This window comes from Panthera onca, chromosome B3 (genome assembly GCF_046562875.1).
Source record: "Panthera onca isolate mPanOnc1 chromosome B3, mPanOnc1 haplotype 2, whole genome shotgun sequence".
Lineage (NCBI taxonomy): Eukaryota > Metazoa > Chordata > Mammalia > Carnivora > Felidae > Panthera > Panthera onca.
In genome coordinates this window covers 9,400,444-9,414,457 of record NC_138344.1, presented here as the reverse complement: position 1 = coordinate 9,414,457, position 14,014 = coordinate 9,400,444, and the positions used below count along the sequence as shown (strand labels likewise).

Sequence of the window (14,014 nt, the reverse complement as noted above, 5' to 3'; positions counted from 1 at the left end):
GGATGGAAATGAGAAGGCAGGAGGGAAGGGTGAAAGGAAATAGCACTTTCTGAGCACAGATCAGATATTTGACACCTTTATGTCTATCCTTCCGTGAAGTCTTAGGGGCTGGGCGCTTTGATCCCCATTTCTCAGATGAGGAAGCTAAGCCTTAAATTGAGATACTAGCCAATAATCTGGTGAGTAACAAGAGTGAGCATTCAAATCCTAGTCTTTCTGAATCCAAACCTGGTCCACGCTTGCTCTTTCCTCCTCACCAGCCTGCCTGGACAAGCTTTCCCTCCATTCCATCACTGAAATGACCACAGCCCTGATGCCTCTCCTGCGGGCCAAATGGCTGTGGCTTTGTCTCCACCTCATCTATGCTTTTTAATATTCAACTCCTCTTCTGAATGCTTCCCTGGAGTTAGCTTTGGCCTTTGAATACAGGAAAATCGTGATTTTCTGCTGTAGGTGGCCAAGGGATGTTCTTAACTAGTGTCTTCCCAGCCCCTGAGATGGTTCCCTCAGCTGCTCCCAGCCCTTTATCAGCAAAATCAAAACGATGCTGTATAGCCCATGGGCCATCAGGGGGCCACACACAGTGATTTAACCCATATGGTGGATTCCAGAGCTTTCTATCTCAGGCAGCATGGATCCTGAAGCACGGGCCACAGGTGTATGACCAAACAAAAGACTGCACAAAACACTCGATAAATAAAACCTTTACACCATATTCAGGAGAAGCGAACTGAACAGAGATTATTTTGGAAATAAGATCCCAACGCAGGCATTCACACGGCCCTTTATCTTAGGGGAGTATAACATTACAAAACAGAAACATTTCTTAGCATGTATTCTCTTTGCAAACTGGCCTTCAAACTGGTTTATTTTTCTACATGCCCCATGTCCAAAATCTATCTCTACCTTTTTTCTTATTCCAGCTTTTTGCATAATAAGTGCATCCTCAATGCGAAGCCACAGCCAACCTTCCGTGGGTGACAAGGTGGCCCCAGATGTTTCTCACGCTTCTCCCTTGGGTTAGCTTTGTGGCTTGCACTGCATGTCCTACTGTATGGCATGGGCACCAACTCTGCCCTGTTCCTCCCTCCATGACGAGAGGGCAGTGCTGTCTCTTCTCTGCCCAGCTTCCAAGGATTCCATTTTCCTTCCACTACTCCTTTCTTATTTTAGTGGGAATTTGAGAGGGGGGGCGGGGGAGGTTGGTGTTGTATAGGCAAGTGGGAGCCATTGAAGATTCGTGGGCACGAGGCTGACTCTATCAGTAGGAACCAGAGGACCTGGGGGTAGTGGGGTGGGGTGGTGGGTGGCGAGGAGCCAAATTGGTGACATCATTTACAGTACTATTGTGACAGTCAAGGGAAGGAGAGTGAGAGAGAGAGCTATGGTGGGGTTGGGGGCGGGAAGAGTTATAGAGCTCCTTCTGGGATCCGTAAGTCCCCAGATATCGGAAGGGACACCAGCCTTTACAGTAATGACAGCCAGATTCCAGCTTTCGTATGAAGCTACCAGCTGCCTTGGAAAGGACCCACAAATAAGAGGTATATAATTCCGGGCTGTGTTGTGGGTAATGGCTAGCCTTATCCAACACAGAAGTCCCAGGAAGGAGGTTTTGGTCTCCGATGAAGGAAGGAGAGAAAATAACCCAAATTATTATAAATGAAAGAAGAGATCTCAGAGTTAGGTTAAGAAAATGGGACAAGGAGGCATGATCAAGACTCTTGAAAGGGTGGAGTGGAAAGGAGGAGGACTGCGTGCTCCAGTGGAGCAGAACTGCATCCGATTTCTCTGTCTTTTCTGTCTGTTTTAGTTGACATTGGAGTTACCATGAGGAAAGAAAATGTTTTATTTAGAAAAATATCTTGCTTGGTTTAGAAGAGGAGATGTTGCAGGCAGACATTAGTGAGAGTCAAGAAACAAGCTCTGTGCATTATAAATAAGCAGCAGGTGGGTGATGAAGGGGCGGCAGAAAAAAGGGAGGGAGGTGAGAAGGGGAGGAGAATGTCAGAACACTATGGTAGGGTCTTGCTTTTAAGAATGGGGTGATGTTACTCAATTACAAATGATTTATGTTTTTGTGACATAGTCCCTTTCCACAGTAACTTTGGAAAGTCTGCCACCTCTAAAATCCTATGGCAGGTTTTCCTTTCCTTTCCTTTCCTTTCCTTTCTTTCCTTTCCTCTTCTTTCTTTCATTCTTTCTTCCCTCCTTCCCTCCCTTTCCTTCTCTTTCTTCCTTTCTTTCTCCCTTTCTTCCTTCCTTCCTTTCTTTCCTCTTCTTTCCTTCATTCCTCCCTCCCTCCCTTTCCTTCTCTCTTTCCTTCTTCGTTTCTTTCTCCCTTTCTTTCTTCCTTCTTCTTTCTTTCCTCTTCTTTCTTTCCTTCCTTCCTCCCTCCCTCCCTTTCCTTGTTTATTCCTTCCTTCCTTTCTTTTTTCTTTTCTTTTCCTTTTTTTCCTTTTATTTCCTTTCCTTTATTTCCTCTTCTTTTCTTCCTTCCTCCCTCCCTCCCTTTCCTTCTCTCTTTCTTCCTTCTTCTTTCTTTCCTTCCTTCCTTATTTCCTCCTTCCTTCCTTCTTCCTTCCTTCCTTCCTTCCTTCCTTCCTTCCTTCCTTCCTTCTTTCTCCTTTCCTTTCCTTTCCTTTCCTTTCCTTTCCTTTCCTTTCCTTTCCTTTCAACATGAAACCACCAGTGGGATGGATCCCTACCCACAGGGTGCATGCGAGGGTGAATGAGGTTATCTGACTGCTGACCTGATCTATAGGAACCCGAACCTGGAAGAAACCCTGAGATCAGAAACTTTGCAGGAACACCCAGGAATCTTGGGGGAGGATCCTAGGATTTCCACGGGTCAAGGAATGAAGTTCTGGCTGATCAGTCCTGGTCCTTAAGAAGGGCAGAGAGCTGCCACGTGGATGATACACCTCTGCTTTTCTTTTTTTCATCTGGGGTCCAGCTTACCTAAGTAGGGTACACTAATATGGAATGATCATTACTGACCAGCTCAGGTCTAAAGCTTGGGACTCCCAGGGCTGGGGAGGAGCCTAGATTCTGGAACTGGTCTCTGTGGATAACTATGCTAAGATGTTGAACAGCGACAGATGCTGCTGTCCAGAGCCAATGTTCTGGATCCTCCTTCCAAGCTGTAATCAGAACGCCTTTTCTGAGATGCCTCCAAACTACCGCCTTCCAAAATGCATAAGCAGTACCCTAAATCGGTGCCACTCAAACTTCACTGTGCTTCAGAACCACCTGGATGGTTCTTTAAAACCGTTTGCCAAGTCCCATCTGCAGAGGTCCAGGAAACAGGCGACTGCCAACTTGCATTTCTAACAAGTTCTCAGGGGAAGCTGATACTTGTGGTGTTGGAACCACACTTTGAGAACTGTCATCCTACGCTAGCTTTTCTAGAACTTTAATGTGCATGAAGTCATCCGGGGATCTTGCGAAAATGCAGATTCTGATTCAGTAGGTCTGGGGTGGGGCCCGAGAATGTGCATGTTGGATGATGCTGATGCTTCCTCTGAGGACCACTCTTTGGGTCGCGTGGCCCTACACCGTGCAGCCTTTAGCCTTTGTCTGACTGGCTGAAGGTCAGGAGTTTCCATCCCACTGGGATTAAGTACCTTTATCCCAGGCTGCTACTTGCAACTGCTTTGCGAGGGTCTGGCTGTCTCTTCTTCCTTGAGCTTCTGCAATTCCCTGAGGAGTCAGCCCCACCCCATGTTCCTGCTGGGAGCTGAGCTGCCTCGTCAGCTGCTGGAACACCTGTTCCAACCGCAGTGCTTGTAGGGACAGTTAAGCCTTGTCAGGTTCTGGCTCTTGGTGGCGGCTGGAGACGTGTGGCCACTCTCACTCCTTGGGGCCTGCTCTGCCCTCACCGTGCTGACAGTGGCCTTCTGAAGTGCCAGCTGATGTTCTGCTCTTCAGACCAGCCGCACTTGGCTCTCTCCTGGCTCCCCTGCTGTTCCTGGCCACTCCTGAACGACTCCATGCTTCAATATGCACCCGCCACAGCCTTCACCGGCCACGGCTCTGGGGCAAGGGCAGGAGGATCTGGGAGGTCGTTCAGGATGTGGATGCATTGAAAAGATGGAAACACTGGGGGGAAGGAGGGAGGGATGGGAGTTCATGTATGCCTCATATGAGATTTAATATTTGCATGAAATATTGCAGTGAAAAAAAGCTCATCGATTTCATCTGCAGCAGGACGGACTCAGGGACGGTTTCTTGTAGGATGGGAGGAGGGAGGAGAAATGGTTTGGGATTTAGGAGACCCAGAGTTCTAGTCCCCATTCTGACGCTAGTCAAGAACCAGCCCGCTGCCCTGGGCCTCAGTGTTCTCATTTAGAAAAAGAGAGGATTGGGGGGCGCCTGGATGGCTCAGTCAGTTAAGCCCATGACTTTGGCTCAGGTCCTGGTCTCACAGTTTGTGAATTTGAGCCCCACATCCGGCTCTCTGCTGTTAGCACAGAGCCCGCTTAGTATCCTCTGTCTTCCTCTCTCTCTCTGCCCCACCCCCCTCACTCTTGTGTGCTCTCTCTGTCTCTCTCTCTAAAAAATAAGCATTTTTTTTTTTTTAAAGAGAGGGTTGGATTAAACTCCCTTTGGGATGTCACATATCTCAGAGTCACTTATTATTAGATTCATTATCAAGGGAAGCTGGGGAAAGACTTAGGCTTTGGGTTTGGAAAGACCTGACTTCAGTTTCTTGCTTCTCCTTGTCGACAGCTGGGAGGCACTGGACACGTCTCAGCCACTCTGAGTTGTTTCTTCACCAGTGAGGATTACATGCTACATCTATGCTACAATAAATGAAAAGAACCTAAAATAGTTTTACAGGTTGATAGCAAGCAGGCATTCAAGAAACAGATGCCAATATTATGACAATCATTAAAAACTGGGACCTTTTCACTGTACTCCATTTATTGGGGCTAGACACAAATGCTCAAAAGTGTATTACTTTTTTTTTTTTTAAACTAGAAATTACTTCAATTCTGTGCTTCTCATGCCTGTCCCTTAGGTAGTCTGTGTCTGCTCAACTCAGCCTCCAAGAGAACATGTTCCAAAACCCTGCGGCAAGAGGATGAGAACTATTAAGACAACATTTTGCGATACTTAGTAAGTTTTAGGGAATAATTTAATACTGACTCGCAGCAAAGCTGACTGAAACATAACCTGTGCCCACCATCCCCCCCACCCCCAAGGACACTGTAAACCCAAGGACCGGTTTGAGAACAGGGTAGATAGCACAGGATAAAATGATTTTCTATTCTCTTTGAAGATGGTTGTCTTGGGATCAGCACTAATGGGTACCCACTAAGTGGTTCCTGGTTGAAAGAAGGATGTTCTAGAGGCTTACCTGTCCCACCGCCTGAAGACTGTGGTACACCCCAAATGTGACTGGCATGTTTTTTTTTTTTTATATAGCCTGGAAGTTTGTTTACCTTGTTCTTCTTCAGGACCTCTGGGAGGCAGGCGTCTGGTTGTAAGCAACAGGAACAGTCCAGCTAACTTAGGCGGTTAGTTGGAGCTTACAGGTGCTCACGGAAGGCTGGATAGTCAGAGTTAGTGAAGCAGTAGGAATCTAGACACTTCTGCATGGATGAATCCATTCGGGGACCCCATGTGCTTCAGATCTCTTATCTCTTAAGGAAACAGGCCTGGCATTTCCAGGTCATTCTCTCAGGCCCAGCCCCCAAATATGGCCTCCTTCCCTTTCCCCTCCTACTCCCCAACCCAGGACTCTGAGATCAGCAGCTGGTAAAAGGCTCGGTGGCACATCTGAGGGCCAGCCTGTGTATGACCCCCATGCCCAGCAGTTATTTTGTCCAGCTACACCTGATGGAAGGATATCCATGTGACTTCTACGTTCAATATTCAGCCCGATAGACAAAGTTGCCTTTGATATTAATCTTTGGGGACTGGGTAGTTAATTTCGTATTATACCTGGTGCTATTATTTAGTCATTTCACACTCTGTATGTTTGGTTTTTATGAATATGTGCTTCTTAGCTCAGTGTGTCTGCAAATCACCCCCTATATGATATGTGATAAGCCCAGGGATCTGCATTAGCCAAACAATTATGGCCACAGACAGAATCGTTTTTGTGATATCTACACATTTCAGAATCCAACTAGGGAAAGACAGCAGTGCTGTCTCCTGTGCCTTATTTCCCAATGAAATGGACATAATGGCACCAACATGGTGAATTTGTTGCCTTAAATTATATAATATATACACAGTGCCTGATGTATAGGGAAGTATAAAAGGCAAGTATTATAGCTAATTTTTCTTCTGTCTTTCCCCTAATCAGTGACCAAACCTTTGTTGGTTCATATCAAAAGCTTTAAGGCAGCAGGAGGGTGGGAGAAGGGAAGAGGGTGGCCATACTGCCCGGCCCTTAGCTCTCTCCATGGTAAAGATCTGAGTTACTGTATGCAACCCCCATCTCCTCCCTCCTAGGTTTGACTGTCTGCATACTCTTAATTCTGATTCAGGAGTGATGTAGAATTGTTATTTTTTTTGTGTGATTATGTGTTATTTTGTGTGAAAATAATGAAGTAGCTGTTATTTATAACAAAGCTCTGATAATTTGTTTCTTTCCATGTATCACTGCTCAAGACACAAAGTCCCAAAAGAGAGTAGGAGGAAGAGAGAGAGAGGGAGAGAGAGAAAGAGAGTGAGTTTAATTTGTCTGGCTTTGATGATGTGCCTAACCCTTCAGCTAGGGGAAAGAATGTCGCTCTGGTTTACAGTTCTACCGAGCAAATTAGGGCAAGTTGATTTTCATAAAAGGAAATTGGGTCACAGTTGCCAGAATACAGGGAGTAGATGCAGTGGGGTGGTGCAAACCCCAGATCTCTGTGGCAAGGTTCTAAGCAACTACTCCTGTAAAAAAATGTAAGGCCCAATAAACAAACCACTTCATAGCAGCAACTACAATTTGAACAAGAAAGGTAAGAGATGGTATAGTTTAATCACTTTGTATATGACGCACACATATGCACACAAACATAGACATGTAGCTAGGTGTAGAGTGGAATATTTTATATGGACATGGTTCATTAAAGTTACCCATTATTAATGGACATCAATCCATCCACATACTTTGTTCGAGGCTCTCATACTCCCGCCCCCTCACTCCTGCTCACTGACTGAGTCACCCAAGTCTGTCTGTCTCCTACTGTGTTAAAAAATAGGTCCTGTTCATAGTTCTGGCACAAAGAATGAGTCCAGGGATAAGCCTGAGTGGCCCTCGTCCTCAGAGAAGGCACGTTCCAGGTGGCCTGGGGGCTCGAGGGCACCAGACTTTGGATGTGCAAGTGTGGCCTGAGCCGGAACACCAGGGACTCTGGCTCCAAGGTTTGTGCCTGTAGCTCTTACTGCACTTGGCTCTGTAGGATTCCTGGGGCTTTTCTCATGCCTGTACTCATTTTCTACCTTCAGTAGCCTGTCTGTCACTTGCACAAACCCAGCAGTCAACTGGCTGGGCCCAATTCAGTGCCCTGAGGCTGCTGTGGGCAGTGGAGAAGGGGTGCTTGGCTCCCTGGGCACCTGCAGCCTGGTCAGCTCCTGCCCGACACAGAGTCGGGTTTGCCAGGAGCAAGGCAGTGCATTCCTCAGTCTCATTCCTTCTCTCCTCCTCCAACCCTTTTGCAAGAAGACTCCAGAAGGCCAGCTTGTCACCCTAGTTTCTCCAGAAAGCCCTCCCTTTCCTCAGGGGTGGACATTTTTTCTGGCCATTGAGCACTCCTCATCAGTTGATCAGAGACCCACCTAGGAAGCTCCAAGGGGCAGCTTGATCACCGTTCAGGGTCAAAGGGCAAGAATTAGCCATGGCCACCTCTTTCCATCTGCCCTTCCTGGAGAGAGGCCAGCCAGAGGAATGTGGAAGGGGTTTTATTTAATTTCATTTCTGTTCATTTTCAAGTCTCCCAAGCAGTGGAATTGCCTCCTCTGTTCTTGGATCAGGTGCAGGAAGATGATAGAAGTCTGAGTAAATTGGGAAAGTATCTTCTAGAGTTCTGCTTTGATCTCATCACCCTCCTACTCAATAACCTTTGCCCTCTCCCTCTGCCTTCAGGGACTCCATAACCCTTTCTCCGGTATCCCAGGCCCTGTGCGGGAAGTGGGCCACCTATCCAGCCACACTTCCCACTATCCCATCCCCCCTACTCTCTGTTTCAGCCACATTGGGTTACCCTCCATTCCCCCAGACCCTTGTCTGCTTTGCCTGTGTTGGGCCCTTACCCAGAATGCCTTCCTCCCCTGTTTTCACCTCCTCATATCCTACCCCATTCCGACATCACATCTGTCAGGAAGCCTTCCCGGCGTCCCCAGCTGGAAGTGAACTGCTCCTTCCATCTGCTCGCAGAGCATTTGTGTGTGGCTCTCTCTTGCTTTTTCCATTCTAACTTGCATTCTGGAACTTGCACCTTTCGTCACCACATTCCATTTCTTATTCCAGCAATTTATCACTCAAGACACAAAGAATATTTGGGACACCTCGGTGGCTCAGTTGGTTAAGTGTCTGACTACAGCTCAGGTCATGATCTCACGGCTTGTGGGTTCGAGGCCCGCGTTAGGCTCTGTGCTGATGGCTCAGATCCTGGAGCCTGCTTCCGATTCTGTGTCTCCCTCTCTCTCTCTCTCTCTCTCTCTCTCTGCCCCACCTCTGCTTGCTCTCTGTCTCTCAAAAATGAACAAATGTCAAAAAAAAGACACAAAAAGAAAAATCTTGGGGGCACTCAGAACCCACCTGTGCTACCGCATGCATCCCATCCACCAGCAGCTCTGCTGGTTTTACCTGCTCAACATTTCTTGAGCCCATTCCTTCTCTCTAGTCGTTATCAGCTCAGCAGTTGGGTCTCTCAGAGGTCATCAGAGCAGCCTGCCAACTGGGCTCCTTGCTGGGGTCTGCTGGGCAAAACTCCATTGTCCTAACAGGGCTGGCAGATTTGTTCCTCTCCCCATTAGTCCAGAAACTTCTTGGTAGAAACCACATCCTCGTTTCTAGGGCCTGGTGCATAACAGGTACTTAATAAATGCTGAGATAACGAGGCATGAATAAGTGATGCCACCTGGTGGCGGGGGGGGGGGTGCAGAGAATGTCACATAATCATGGGTCCTTGACCCACATAAACATCCTGCCTTCCCTCTACACACCCACTTTACTTATCTGTAATATGACAGTGATGCTTTCATTTCTGAGGTCTAATCAATGACCCAACTTCCTTGCCAATTCCCTTTACGTTTGTCTCACAGTGAAACAAACACCTTAAGTTGTGGTGATTTGGGGGACACTTTGCAAGAGATGATGCTTCTCTCATTAAAAAATGCTTTTCTGTTTATATCAGCTCGTTCCCTAGGCCAAGATAAACATTAATTTTCCTTCAGAGTGGACATGGGCTATTGCTAGCTGGGAAGAATGCAACCAGAAAGCGTTCTAATCCGGTGTGTGACTCTTTTCTCCTTCATCACCTGCTTGGGTCTCTCGGATGCCGTGATTCAGAATCAAGTTAAAGATTGTCTGAAAAATCTGCTTAGACATAAAAATCAATAGACGAAAAGGAAGCAAGACTGATTTCGAGCTACAAATCATATAATTCAGGGGCTGGGCACACATGGCTTCCTCTTTTGAAGACTGTGGAAGGTGGAACTCTGAAGTATTAATTCAGTGGTTGAAGGAAATGACAATAATGATTATGCCAGGAAATTTCTACCTGTGTAATAGGAAAATGTGCTCAGACAACAGAAGAAGTAGCCATTAGAATCCCCCCCTCCTAAACTCTTCCTCAATTTGTATATTCTGTTCTCTTGCTCCCAGAATTATATCCATTCTGGTTAGTTCAATTAGGGTAATGTGGTCAGTGCATCAACAGGTCTTGTAAAGTTTTGGTGAGATTACATCAGGTTTGTCTTGTCTACCAGAATAAAGTATATATCACATTAATAAAGGCAGGGACTTCATAAATACCTCCTGGATGTATAGTTCCAATTTCCTTATGAAACATCTCTACTTGAAGATCAATCCAAGTCCCAAAGTCATCATTTTCCTGGAAAACAGAACGTCTTATGTGGGATCCCATTTCTTCTGTGGTGCTTCTCAATGAGACGGGGCCTGGTGGGGGGCAAACAGATTGGTCTGTTGGTTGGGGTTAAGCTTGGGAAAGTAGTTGAACGGTGTTTGGACAAAGGGAGTTGCGTTATTATGCTATTTCTGCCAGGGAAGTAAACTGTGAGCACAGCTGTGTAGGACAGAAAAACAAGGCAGACCAGGGGCGAGGATGGTAAGTTGTTAATGGGAAACACATGAGTGTGATACATGGCGATGACCCTTGAGAAGGTGAAATGTCTAGGTGTGTATTCCTTTGTGAGCACTAGCGTTTACCTTCTGTAACTTTCTGTCCTCTTAGCCATGTTGTAGCCCTAGCTTTTCTGTTCCTGTGCCTTTCACCATTTTATTAATAACTATGTCATGGCAGATATTGGGAAATCAATATGACCCCACATAATCCTTGTCCAAGGTGGAATGTGTAGAGCAGTGGAGAACCAGTTAGGTCAAATGAGTTGATTGAACAAAGCCAGTGATTTTGACCAGGGAAGTGGATCCATGGAGCCAGAAGGTTGGGGGTGGGAAGGGAAGATGGTGTCAGGGACCTGTTTTTCAATAGGTAGGAAGTCAGAAAGTCACTGAGGTCAAGATGGTGTCCAGGTCAGGAAGGGGTCTGAGCATCTGTGCCCCTAGTGGTTGGGAGGTCAGAGTATAGCTAGGGAGTTAAGGAATCCACCCCCCCCCCCCCCCAGCAAGAGGTGGGATTGCCTATCCAGAGACATGTTGTCTTGGAACAGGTCTCACAAGTATTTTGTTATAGCAATAGGGAAAGAATCAATGCTGATAAATTTTTTAATGAATGGAAGCAGATTCAAGATGATCTCTTTACAAAAATTCACCAACTTGCATTCTGGTGTGTTTTCGTGAGTAGGAGAAAAATGATCACATGTACAGATAGCACACCGGGAACCACAGGACTATCCTTCTGTTAGTACCTGCAAAATAAAATATTATCCAGCATTTTACTATTAATACCTGCAAAATAAAATATTGTGCAGCATTTTACTCCCACCAAAAATTTTTATGTGTTTTCATCAAAATCTGAGGAGCATATTATATATGTAAATAACAAATGTCAGGTGCATTGCTGAAGGGAAAAGGTTGAGAATTGCCAATTTAGCGTTGCTGAGCTGTGGCAGTGGAGGCAGAACAGGAGGGGGGTGGGGAACAGGTGATTCTTTCCGCTTTTGGGTTTCATGATCTTGGAGTTCAGCACTGGCCAACATCTGGGTCATAGACCAATCGGGAAGGCCAACAGCTGCACTACTGTCTTCTCTTCCAGAACATAAATTTCTGAGGCTTTAACTGTTTCCCTCGTTATGGTCTAACATGGTCTCTGCTGCTCCTTGCTACTCACTGGCCACCGCTTCTCTGGTAGCATCTCTCCTGTCAGCTGCCCTCAGTTCTTCTGTGCCTTCCACCCTGCCTGTCCGCCAATCTTCCTAAACTGTCCCTGGTGCCCTGTGCTTCCTGTGTTGGAAAACATGAGCAGAACACAGTGTGATGACATAGCGTCCACCAAGGCACATACCTAGTTTCTCGCCCCCTTGGCTCCTTCTCCCTGGGTCCCTGAGCAAGTGGCTTACAATTTCAATGTCTCAGTCTCCTCCTGGGTAACATGAAACGATGCAATTAGCAGAATATCATGAACTCCAATTCCTCTGCTTCAAAGCTCCCCAACTATGCCCCCCCCTACAGTTTTAATACAATACTGATTGCTATTTATTACACACATTTATGTATTCATTGGAGAAATTTTGGAAGTGCAGAGGAGCACAAGGGAAAAAATTGGAAAGTTACTGCAGTTAGGGAGGAAATTTGCTTTTGAGAGAGGATGGGACCACATCTCTTTGTGTGTCTCTCTCTGCTTCTACCTTTAACTCTTTTTTTTTTTTAGAGTTTATTTATTTATTTTGAGAGAGACAGAGACAGCATGAGCAGGGGAGGGGCAGAGAGGGAGAGAGGCAGAATCTGTGCTATCAGCAGCGAGCCCGATGTGGGGCTTGAACTCACGAACCAGGAGATCATGACCTGAGTTGAAACCAAGAGTTGGATGCTTAACTGACTGAGCCACCCAGGCGTCCCTCCTTTAAGTGTTGATTTAGCGTGGCCTCTGTCTCCTTTGCCTGTCTCTCTCTGCTCCATGGAGGATAGTAACATTATGGGAGGCTGAATAATAATTAGCACTAGCTGTGGTTAGAAAAACTGGCATTGAAATCAGAGCAGCTGATGCCTAATTTCAGGGTAGCCTGCCTGAACCTTGATGGCAATGTTTCTAAATGTCTGTAAAATGGAGTTAATGATTGGACCTGTCTCAAAGCCTGGTGAGGGATTTATTGTATGGCCTGGTGCACAGTAATAACTAAATAAATGTTTGCTTTTAATAAGGCCCAGCTCGAGCCTTCTCTTCTTTATGCAGCTTTTTCTAATCTGGTCTTTACTGACCTTCCAGCGACCTTACAGAATTGTTAGTTTGCATTCAGTTTTCACCTAATCCTGAGTCCTTCCCCCCGCCCCCCTCCCGGCCAGCCAAATGGGAAGTTCTTTGGCCGCGGACCCCACTTCTATTTCTTTAGTTTTCTCCAGGACAACCAAACAAAATGCTTGCCAATAATATTTTTGGAACACTAAAGTGTTAACACTGATTAGATGTTATGGAATTTATCCTAGAGCTCATCGAAAGTTGGTGAAATTGTCCTTCCTGGGTCATACCTCTGTGCCCGCCACTATGCAGACACTTCTGTGACACCCAGAGACTCGTGAGATTTGGGATTGGGTGACCTCTTAGAGTGGCTGTCTGCACTGTCTCAGTCATCCAGGGCTCTCTGCCTCCCAGCCAGGTGCTGTCTGCATCCTTCCAACTCATGGTGACTTTGGGAATGGCCGTCCAGAGGCTCAGGAGTGGAGATGCTGCTGTCAGGCACGGAGGGTAAGTAACTTTGGAGTGAAGTCTGTGAGCTTGTTAGCTGTCCGTCACTTGCCATGGGCCACTGGAGGGAATGACAGTAGGTGTTTCATTCACCATCCCCAGTGTTGTGATAATAGTTGTACTGGAGGATGGGTGGGGAGGAGATCTTTCCCTATGAACTTCAGATAAACCTCCCATTAGCCACCTGCCTGAGGATCAAAATCTCACTGTGGACCTCCTCCGGGTGGTGAGTATTTGGGTGTCTGGGCAGAAGTTGATCCCAGGCTGCTCCAAGCAGAAGGCCGTCTCTTGCTCTGATCTTGCTCTCTGACAGCACGGTTCTGTCCCGCTCCCCTCAGGAGGCCAGCATGTGCCATGCGATTGCTGGCCTTTCCTTCCAAGCACATCAGATGGGCTCTGTTTGCAGGGTCCGTGCATCGCCCCATGTTGCTGTGTGGATCCTGGCATTCTCCAAATGCCTGCAGCTGTCACCAAAGTATTTTCAGCCCAGCTCAGTGTGTACCCAAAATCCAGGGTGGGGGTGGGGAAGCAACACAGGAACATTTGGAGGAACCAGAACCCAAATGGAATTAGTAACATTTGAGGTGGGGGTGGCAATATCTTTGCTCAGGATCTGAGTGGAAAGGAACCCAGGGCCACGAGTGGATCATTTGGTCTCTTGGAGACCCCTCCAGTTTTGTGATGTTCTAAGTTCTAATTCAGAATGAGAATGGCAAGGGGCAGGCCAACCAGGTAGAAATTTGCTCCTGTTTATTAGAAATGGAGATTCAGAGTCGTGGAAGGGAAAGGAATATCCTTAGGTCACAGTGGCTGCGCTCCCTCAGGCGTGCTGGAGAAGGGGGTGGTGAAGCTAGAGGGCTGTGTGGGGCCAGGGGGTGCGGGAGCAGAGGGTACCATGTGTGTGGGCAAACGAGAGCAGACTCAAGACTGGTGTTACTGACAGATGTGGGCTCCAAGGCCCTGACACTAAT

The 14,014-nt window shown here is 46.8% G+C and overlaps 2 long non-coding RNA genes across 2 annotated transcripts in view; one reads left to right on the top strand and one right to left on the bottom strand.

The window, feature by feature from the left end:
- The first annotated feature begins 1,385 nt into the window (after nt 1-1,385).
- LOC132668716 (uncharacterized) overlaps nt 1,386-14,014 on the top strand; it is a 19,533-nt gene continuing 6,904 nt past the window's right edge. The window contains exons 1-3 of the long non-coding RNA XR_009605722.2: nt 1,386-1,541; nt 5,021-5,118; nt 12,951-13,043. This is a non-coding gene — a long non-coding RNA (uncharacterized LOC132668716). The remainder of the gene's footprint in view (nt 1,542-5,020; nt 5,119-12,950; nt 13,044-14,014) is intronic.
- Nucleotides 10,942-14,014, bottom strand: part of LOC132668717 (uncharacterized) — a 23,601-nt gene continuing 20,528 nt past the window's right edge. Inside the window, exons 3-4 of the long non-coding RNA XR_013555930.1 lie at nt 11,646-11,723; nt 10,942-11,049 (exon numbers count right to left, since the gene is read on the bottom strand). This is a non-coding gene — a long non-coding RNA (uncharacterized LOC132668717). The remainder of the gene's footprint in view (nt 11,050-11,645; nt 11,724-14,014) is intronic.